Genomic DNA, 9,025 nt, shown 5'->3' with positions numbered 1-9,025 from the left:
TTTACTCTTACTTTATCTTTCAGCTTCGCTAAAGCACTTCTACCAACGCTTGGCTTACCAAATTTACGCCAGTTGATAAAATTTTGCGATTTAAATTCATTTTCAATAATGTAAATAACGATTCGTGTTGAATCGAAAATCACCTCGTATGAATAGGGATGGCAACTTTTTCACTTTCAACATCTCATTCAACTTCGTATTCAACTTTTGTTGCCTGTAAAATCGCCGCGTGCGAATGCCCTATAAAAAATTTCACACAAACGCGTTTCAACATAGATATGGTACATAAACATCATACATAGATATGGCAGTTCCTCGATATTATCGATAATATCGAACTTCAATTTAAGAATGTTCGATATCGTATCGATTATTCTGAATATCGATATTTCATGGCACGATAATCGATTTTTTGAATCGATATTCCAAGGTCGATATATCGAAGACATTGATACTTTACCCGCAATATCGATATTTAAGTTGAAATTTTTTTTTGGAAAATACTAAAGTCGGTTTAATCAGCAGCTTGTGTGATTTATTTAGCTCTTAAGTTTGATGGAAATTACACAATTAGGTGAGTTGACAGGCAGGTCTAATATTCTATTCAATTGGGAGTAAGATTTTCAACTTCGATTTTTCCGATATCTATATTGTTCAGCCCGATATAACGCCATATCGATTTTACATGCTATGAATTAAATCGATTCATGATATCGATACTTTCTTAAATATCGAACATTCCTACTTCAAATATGGCCGATAGTGGTCGCCACTGTATGACGATGGGTACTGTGGTGACAATCAGATGGCGCCGTGATCAAATCAGTACACTGCGCTGAGTTAAGCCCAAAATATAATAACGCAGTGGCAGTGGCAGCGGCAGTTTTTCGAAATCAGCGGTTTTTAGAAAGTGTGGTGTCCAATGAAGCGACTCACAATACAGCAGTGGCAGCTAGCAGTACTGCTCAGTTTAGCACAAATTCTAAATTCACTGCCACTGCCTTCATCGCAGCAAACTTCGCATGCTGAATTTGACATAAATGAAACGCAGCCAACATCTGTTGATGTCACTGAAGCCTAAAAGGCAACAAAACAAATGTTAACAAACAAAAGGGAATGTCAAAAAGAGCAGTCACTGACAACGCCGCATTGTGTTTGCTACGGCAGTGACTGCCAATATTAGCAGTAACAGCTGATTTTAAAAACTGTCACTGCCACTGCGCTATTGTATTTTGGGCTTTAGTGCGCTGGCATAACAGGTGGCGCCGGCGATATTGAGCTAGCGACAAAAAAAATACGCAATTACCCATGGCTACCACAATATAATAGGTAAACCAAAAAAAACTGAGATTTCTGACTCAGAGTGCTAGCCGTCAAAAGTGTAAGTTGAGATTTAAATTGGACGCTAAGTTCCATTTAATTGTAGTGTGCCGGAAGTTAGGAGTGCGGCGAAACTTTTGCGTAAGTTTTATTTTTAAGTGTATTCTTTTGTCAAAATTTTTTGTGAGCCTAAGTTTGCAAACAGAGTGGAAGCGAAGCCGAAGACGAAGATGAAGACGAAGCCGAAGACGAAAAACAGTGCAGTAGTAAACATATGAAAGTGATCACAGTGCAAGCGAAGACGAAGACGATGATGAAGACGTTGCGCAAGCGGTCAGCTTGAAACAGTGCGGTATTGTTTTCAAAGACGACTCGCTTGCTGTGATGAGTTGTTTACAATTTATTTAACTGTTTGCAATTGTGAAAAAACGCGTTTTTCAAGAAATTGGCTAAATTTTTGGCAAAATGTAATCAAACGTATTAATTGGCATTCTTGTATATTCGAAAAATGTCTGTCCGTCTTGCCGTAACACATAATACAAGTGGCGAAATTCTCCAAAAGTTGTCCTATACAAATTATTTCATGAATTGCTGTTTTTTCCAGTTCTTTTACGAGGCTTGAAATTTACGAGCTTTACGGGGTTTACTAGGGTGCAATCGATAGTTCGTCGATTGTTCTTAATTGTTCGTCAATTTTTAACCATTCGTTAGCCAAAAATGTATAATTAATTTTTTACATTTTACAGTTCCTGCATTTAGCACCCCAGGTGTAAGAATTTCATTTTCATTTGTTAACTGTAACAAATCGCTTGTTCGTCGTTATTTCGTCGTTTTTTCATCCCTAAAATCGAGCAAAACAATAATTGGAATAAGGGCCGTTGAGCTAAAAAAAAAAGGTGGGCGTGGACCGCTCCTTTTCCTGATTTTAATGATTTTGGTGCAAATTGATAGGGGTTGCGCTAGGAGGGCTAAACGTGTCATTTTCGAAAGCTTATATTTCGAAAGCTATTGAACCGATTTTCAAAATATGGGCATAAGTGGAAAAGTAATTGAAGGAGCTTTCATTCGAAGAAAAGCAATTTGTTTATAAAAATGTATGTTTTTTGTAAAAAGAACGCAACTAACTATAAAAAAATATATGTTTATGAGAAAGAGCACAAAAATACCTTTACTTTGACATACAATTTTATATAGTTAGGTTTAAGTGCAATTGCCAACAGTGAAACAGAACTGTGTTAATGTTATATTCTATTAATTTATTTCAATTTCGTAATCACTGTAGAGATTCCCCGCGTAATTTAAAAAAGTTTCAAAGTTAACGTAAGTTATACGAAAACGACATTGTTCCGATTTTTTATTCCAAATCTTCCCCTGCGGTGCTTTTTTTCTTTTTATTTATATAAAAGCATACTTTATAATATATACCTGCGGCGCTATTTTTATTTTTTATATAAAAGCATACTTTAATATATACCTAATGAAAACTTGAAATAAAAGTCGCGCGGCGCTTTTTTTTAGGTTTTTATATAAAACGAAAGTTTACTATACAGCTAACGAAAGCTTGGAATAAAACATCGCGCGATTTTTTATTCCAAATTTTCACCTGCGACGCTTTTTCTTTTTCATATAAAACGATATTTTAATATATATTCAAACAAATATTATGTGCAGAAGAATTTTTTGTTACAAATTATATATTAAATTAAAGATATTTTTGTGCTCTTTCTGATAATCGTAATATAAATATAGTAAATAACGTAATTTTTTACGAAAAACATACATTTAAAAAAAAATATTGCCATAAGTACGTTTTTGTACTTTATCTAGAAATATGTATACATTATATACACAAATATATATCGCCTTTCCAATTGTGTCCATAGTTTGAAAACAGTTCAATGGTTTTCGAAATACAAGCTTTTAAATATGTTGAAAATTCCACGTTTAGCCCACCTTAGCATCCACTACTGATAATTTGAACTAAAAAAATATGATATTAAAATCAGGAAAAGGGGCGGTAACGTAAAGTAAAAAATGTTGAATTTATGAATGGCTTTTCCTCGATTTTAGGGATGAAAAAACGACGAACTAACGACGAAGAAACGATTTATCACAGTTAACATATGAAAATAATGAAATTCTTACACCTGGGGTGCTAAATGCAGGAAATGTTATATGTAAGAAATTTATTATAAATGTTTGGCCTACGCTGACGACACGCAATCAGTTTTGCCTTTTAATTTCCTCACACACATTGCTTGCCAAAAATCATCAAAATTTAAAGCCATAACTTAGGCTGCATTCAATTTGAGAAGCAATTTCACTATCAACATGCCGTCTTCAAGAAAACAATGTAACTAACTAGCTCTTGAAGGCCATTTTCCATTTTAATTCCATTGTAGATTAACATTTTAGCATGCATTAGTTTGGGAATTTTTTAATTTCACAAAATTCGCATGCCAATGCTGAAAAGCTGATCAAAACTGAAAGCAAAATTGAAACTCAATTGGAATAAAAAAATGTATGGCAAGTTGCTCATTCAAGCTATAAATAAGAATGTGTTAGTGAAAAAGTGTGAGAAAATTGAAAATTTAAAGCGGAAAATTGAATGTGTAACGGCCCGGTTAGGAACAAATGTTAAAAATGAACGAACAATATAGAACAATCGACGAACTATCGATCGCAATAATAATCAACCAAAAATAATCTGTTGCGGGTCCTAAATTATAAATCTTTGGCTAACGAACAAACGTTAAAACTGGATGATCATTAAAGATTGCAATACAAAAATCTTAATCTTTATACTGATGAGGTGCTAACGTCGGTATGGTTATGGTTATGTCACCACTAAATTAAACTTTCAATGTGTGGCAATTCGTCTACGAGAGAAAATATCGAGAACAATCCAGATAATTGAATAGTCGAGACAATCGACTAATACATCTCGGACTCGCCCATCACTACAATACTATAATGGTCTGTTTTTGCTTACGCGTAAAAGTACATTCAGTGCATTTAGCTCTGAATGCTACTCTAAATGTATATTTATCCATTCAAAATTCGTCACCTAAATGCAACTAAATGCAACTCCATTTTGGCATTAAGAATCTAAATGCTAAAAGCAACCCTGTGATATTCCAAAATTTCCACGATTCGAACATAGTTTAATGAGAAAAAGTGGCAACATTGCTTTTTCGCGTATACAGTGGCTATCTGCGTTTCAGTGATCGCCGATCGAGATTTCATTTATTATTTTACATTATTTGGATAAAGAAAAGTTACGCAAATTCAACATCGATATGATGCTGATAGAAATCTGGATTAATTTGTGATCAACTTTGTTTGTTTTGTTTCCTAATTGGAAAATATAATTGGCAGCACCGACAAATGAATATATACACAAAAAAATGTTCGGTTATGGTTAAAACATTATCTTTTCCGTGAGAATTTATCGTAATGGATACGGATCTGAATAAGCGACTGGAACACGGTTCTTTGTCAAAAGCATACGATTTCGAACTCGCGAAAACATACATTTGCTAAATGCGATAGCATGAACGCTCTTCGAAAACATATGTCCGAAAGCGCTAAATGTTGCATTTTAAATGCAGCAAAAACGCCATAGTTTCGATAGTCGATAGTCACAAACATCGATAGTATCGATACTATCGTAAATGTCGATACTAACAGGCTAACCTAATATTCGCGGCTTGCGTTTTGGTACGCATGCCGTCGAATTTGTTTTTTTTTTTCGTCACCCGATATTGGCTTGCGAGCCTTTGCATTTGATTTCATTAAACGAAACGTCAAATCAAAAAGTCACGCAGAACAAAAATTGGAAATTGAGTTAGCTTCATACGCACGCCGTCCAATTTCGGTTGGTTCCATACAAGTTGCATGTGCACGAAAAATTTTTTACAATAAATTGACGGCGTGCGTGAATATTAGGTTAGCATGTAACGATTGTACCATCGATAGTCTTGATTAAAAAAGTCCAAAAATTAAACGTAACATCTTTTATTGAAAATGAGATGAGAATTGGTAAATCATGTCGAAATTTTTTAAGGAACAAAAATTTATCAACGATTTTTGGCTTCAAGCAGCATCTGTATATATGTATGTATGTATGTATAAACCTGTGAAAACTGTCGATAGTGCTTACAAAACCATTAATGCATGATACAATAGAAGGTAGTTTCACTTCTTCTTCTTATCCGCCATGTTAGCTATCTAACAGAAAACGTGTTTCGTATTTTTTGTTGTACCAACTTTTTCAAAAAAAAAAATCCCGCTTTTGACGTTGGAAAAATAAAACAAAGAAAAGCCAAACATATAAGTAGAGAAATTTTCGAATATTTTGTAATAATTTTCTTCATAAAAAATTAACTGCTGCTTTCGTGGATATTGCAACACACGGAATAGATATAATGGCACAGCTATAAGAGCCACCGCACACCACAGACTTTATCGGCCGCCTATTTAAATGATAGGGCTCGCTTGAAATATGTACATAAAGATGGATGGAGGTGCGCACATTACACCAGCTTAATCGATCTGACCAATAAGTTGTGGTGCAATGGAAAGACTAGCGAGCACATCTAAATTGGCGGCCGATAAAGTCCGTGGTGTGCGATGGATCTAATCCATTATAAACAAGAAATATTGCTGTTATATTTTCATTTTTATGATTTTTATTCATGTGATTAGCAGTGGCAAAAATGTATGTATAAAATACGTATATTTATATTAAAAATTAAGTGATCAGTTATGAAACATATAAATCTTTACATGTTCTGTTAAAAAATATCTAAAATAACAAGCGATAATCCCCAAGTTCTATATCGTAGCAGTGGCCACATTGCGTGTTTGTCACAGACACGGTTTATGTCAAAAATTTTGAAGTGAAACTACTTCTAAAAAATATTTGGGGTGTTCACAGTTCGTTCCAAATAGTTGGGGTGTTCACAGTTCGTTCCAAATAGTGTCTGAAAATGTAGACGTCTACATTTTAAGACGTTTTCTAACCGTAAAATCTGTGGTGTTGTTGTTTCCCATACAAAATTGGAAAACGACGCCGTCTACATTTTGTCACACTCAAAGGTATGTTTTTTACGCGTCTACATTTTGCAACCTCGCAGCAGGGTTGCATTATGGCAATACTAATCACATTTTTTTTATTTATTGGGCACGTTTTCTGTATTTGCATTTAATTTGAGCGCAATTTCTGATGAAAAGAAACAAATCAAGGAAAAGAAATAACAAATATTAGGAATTGGTAATTAAGTTAAATAATTCAATTTTTCGAAAAAAATCGAAAGGCGAATATAAAAAATGCACGCAAAGAGGAAATGTCTGGCAACACCAGCAAAGTTTTGAGACGATTTTGGACGACTGCTAGAAAGGGGTGCTCACAGTTTGATGCTAAAGATGTCTCAAAATGTAGACGTCTACATTTTCAGACACAATTTGGAACGAACTGTGAACACCCCAAGTGTCTCAAAATGTAGACGTCTACATTTTAAGACGTTTTCTAACCGTAAAATCTGTGGTGTTGTTGTTTCCCATACAAAATTGGAAAACGACGCCGTCTACATTTTGTCACACTCAAAGGTATGTTTTTTACGCGTCTACATTTTGCAACCTCGCAGCAGGGTTGCATTATGGCAATACTAATCACATTTTTTTTATTTATTGGGCACGTTTTCTGTATTTGCATTTAATTTGAGCGCAATTTCTGATGAAAAGAAACAAATCAAGGAAAAGAAATAACAAATATTACGAATTGGTAATTAAGTTAAATAATTTCAATTTTTCGGAAACAAAATCGAAAGGCGACATAAAAAATGCACGCAAGGAAGAAATGTCTGGCAACACCAGCAAAGTTTTGAGACGATTTTGTGACGACTGCTAGAAAGGGGTGCTCACAGTTTGATGCTAAAGATGTCTCAAAATGTAGACGTCTACATTTTCAGACACAATTTGGAACGAACTGTGAACACCCCAATTGTATCATGTATTAATGATTTAGATAGTCAAAAAGCAACGATACTATCGATAGTTCCATCGATAATTTTCCATCTCTGCAGTAGGGGTCTTCATTAAAAGTGATAAACTCTTGAAAAACTTGATAAAGTGATAAATTTATCATTTGGATAAATGAACTGCCAAACTTTGTATGGAAATCTATTTAACCAAATTTTATCACTTTATCAAATGGCTTTGGTCATATAAATTTTAGCAAAACTCAACCCTTGCTTTTGCCACGAACACAAAAAAGCAAATGAACACAATGGACGAGGTAAGAATGAAACGTTACTAGCCATATAAGTTAAATAATCAACAGTTTTATGCGAATATTTTCCAAGATGCGTTCATAAAAGGATGCGGATAAACTGATAAATTAAAGCAATTTATCCCTCTATCACTTTAGATGAAGACTTCTAGTATATGTAGGCTGCGTTTCTTTATACATTCCGGATAATCTCATTTCACAGCCGGAATAAACAGAATGTGTTTGAAATATACGTTAACATATCATCAGGAACGTTCTAAAGAATAAGTAAACAAAAAAGTTTATTCCAAACGTTCAGAATGAATAAAGAAATTCAGCCTTAGTAAAAAAACTGTGGTGAAGTCCTTTATGGGGATTAAGTTTCCAGTGGTGAAATTTTTGGTAGCACAAAATATCTTACATGCACGGTTGCTTTTCTTCACTAATGAAATAAACTTTAGAATTCATTGGAATAAAGTTTCGTTTAGGTCATCAATTTTACGAATAAACACAAATACACGGAATTACTTTAATAAATAAATATGAAAGAAATCTTAAAGCCACCGTTTGATGATAAATTTGTTACAAAACAACATTGCTTATCGGAACGCTCTAAGCCGCTGCCGCTCAAAAGTTGCTTTTCGTAGAAAATCACCCCTGGCCCTTGTTGTTGCTGTATCGCATCGGGGTGCATTTCTATTTCCAAGCATTTTGCTTGTGTCAAAAGGTAAACAAAGAAAAAATAATAATTTCCCAAATTTATAAATTTGCCTGATGTAAATATATTTATTTTAGGTACATAGCAAGCTGAAAGTTTCGTGAAAATTTGAACACTCGACATTAGGGCATCATTGATGGAATTCAAGAGTTTCATATTTGTACTGCGCCCTCGATTAGCATTTTACTTGCATTGCAAAATATGTAATTTATATCGCTGCATAAATATGTATATCACACCGAATAAGAGAAAAAGTATACCTAAATTATAAAATAACTAAATTCTATTGCAAACCGTATACAAATTCACGCTTTTGTTTTGGTTTTCTAGCGCGATAATAATGCTCTCAGGGATGCATTTTCTGTTTACGGAAATCTCCAAGATCTGATGTTCTCCAAAATTAGCTCCAAGCAACTTTTAGTGAAATGCCTGGTTACTGCTCTTGTTAAATTTAAAAAAAACTGGTTCAATTCCAGAATATTTAATAAAATAGAATCATGTATGGAATTAAATATTTATTTAAATATTTATTATTTCCTAAATATTTATTTATTCCTATCACGCATATTCTAAATGATGAGTACTAGAATGCCTACAACTTGTACTTTTAGCTAAGTGTTTGGCCAATCTTCTCCAATTTGTGGGTCGTGTCTTGATTTAGATAACTCGTTACAAAATAGTATGGGAATATGTACACATCATTTATGTATATTATT

This window comes from Rhagoletis zephyria, unplaced genomic scaffold, assembly GCF_001687245.7.
Source record: "Rhagoletis zephyria isolate East Lansing unplaced genomic scaffold, Rhagoletis_zephyria_1.1 Rzeph_scaffold_01595, whole genome shotgun sequence".
Taxonomy (NCBI): domain Eukaryota; kingdom Metazoa; phylum Arthropoda; class Insecta; order Diptera; family Tephritidae; genus Rhagoletis; species Rhagoletis zephyria.
This window is presented reverse-complemented; position numbering follows the sequence as displayed.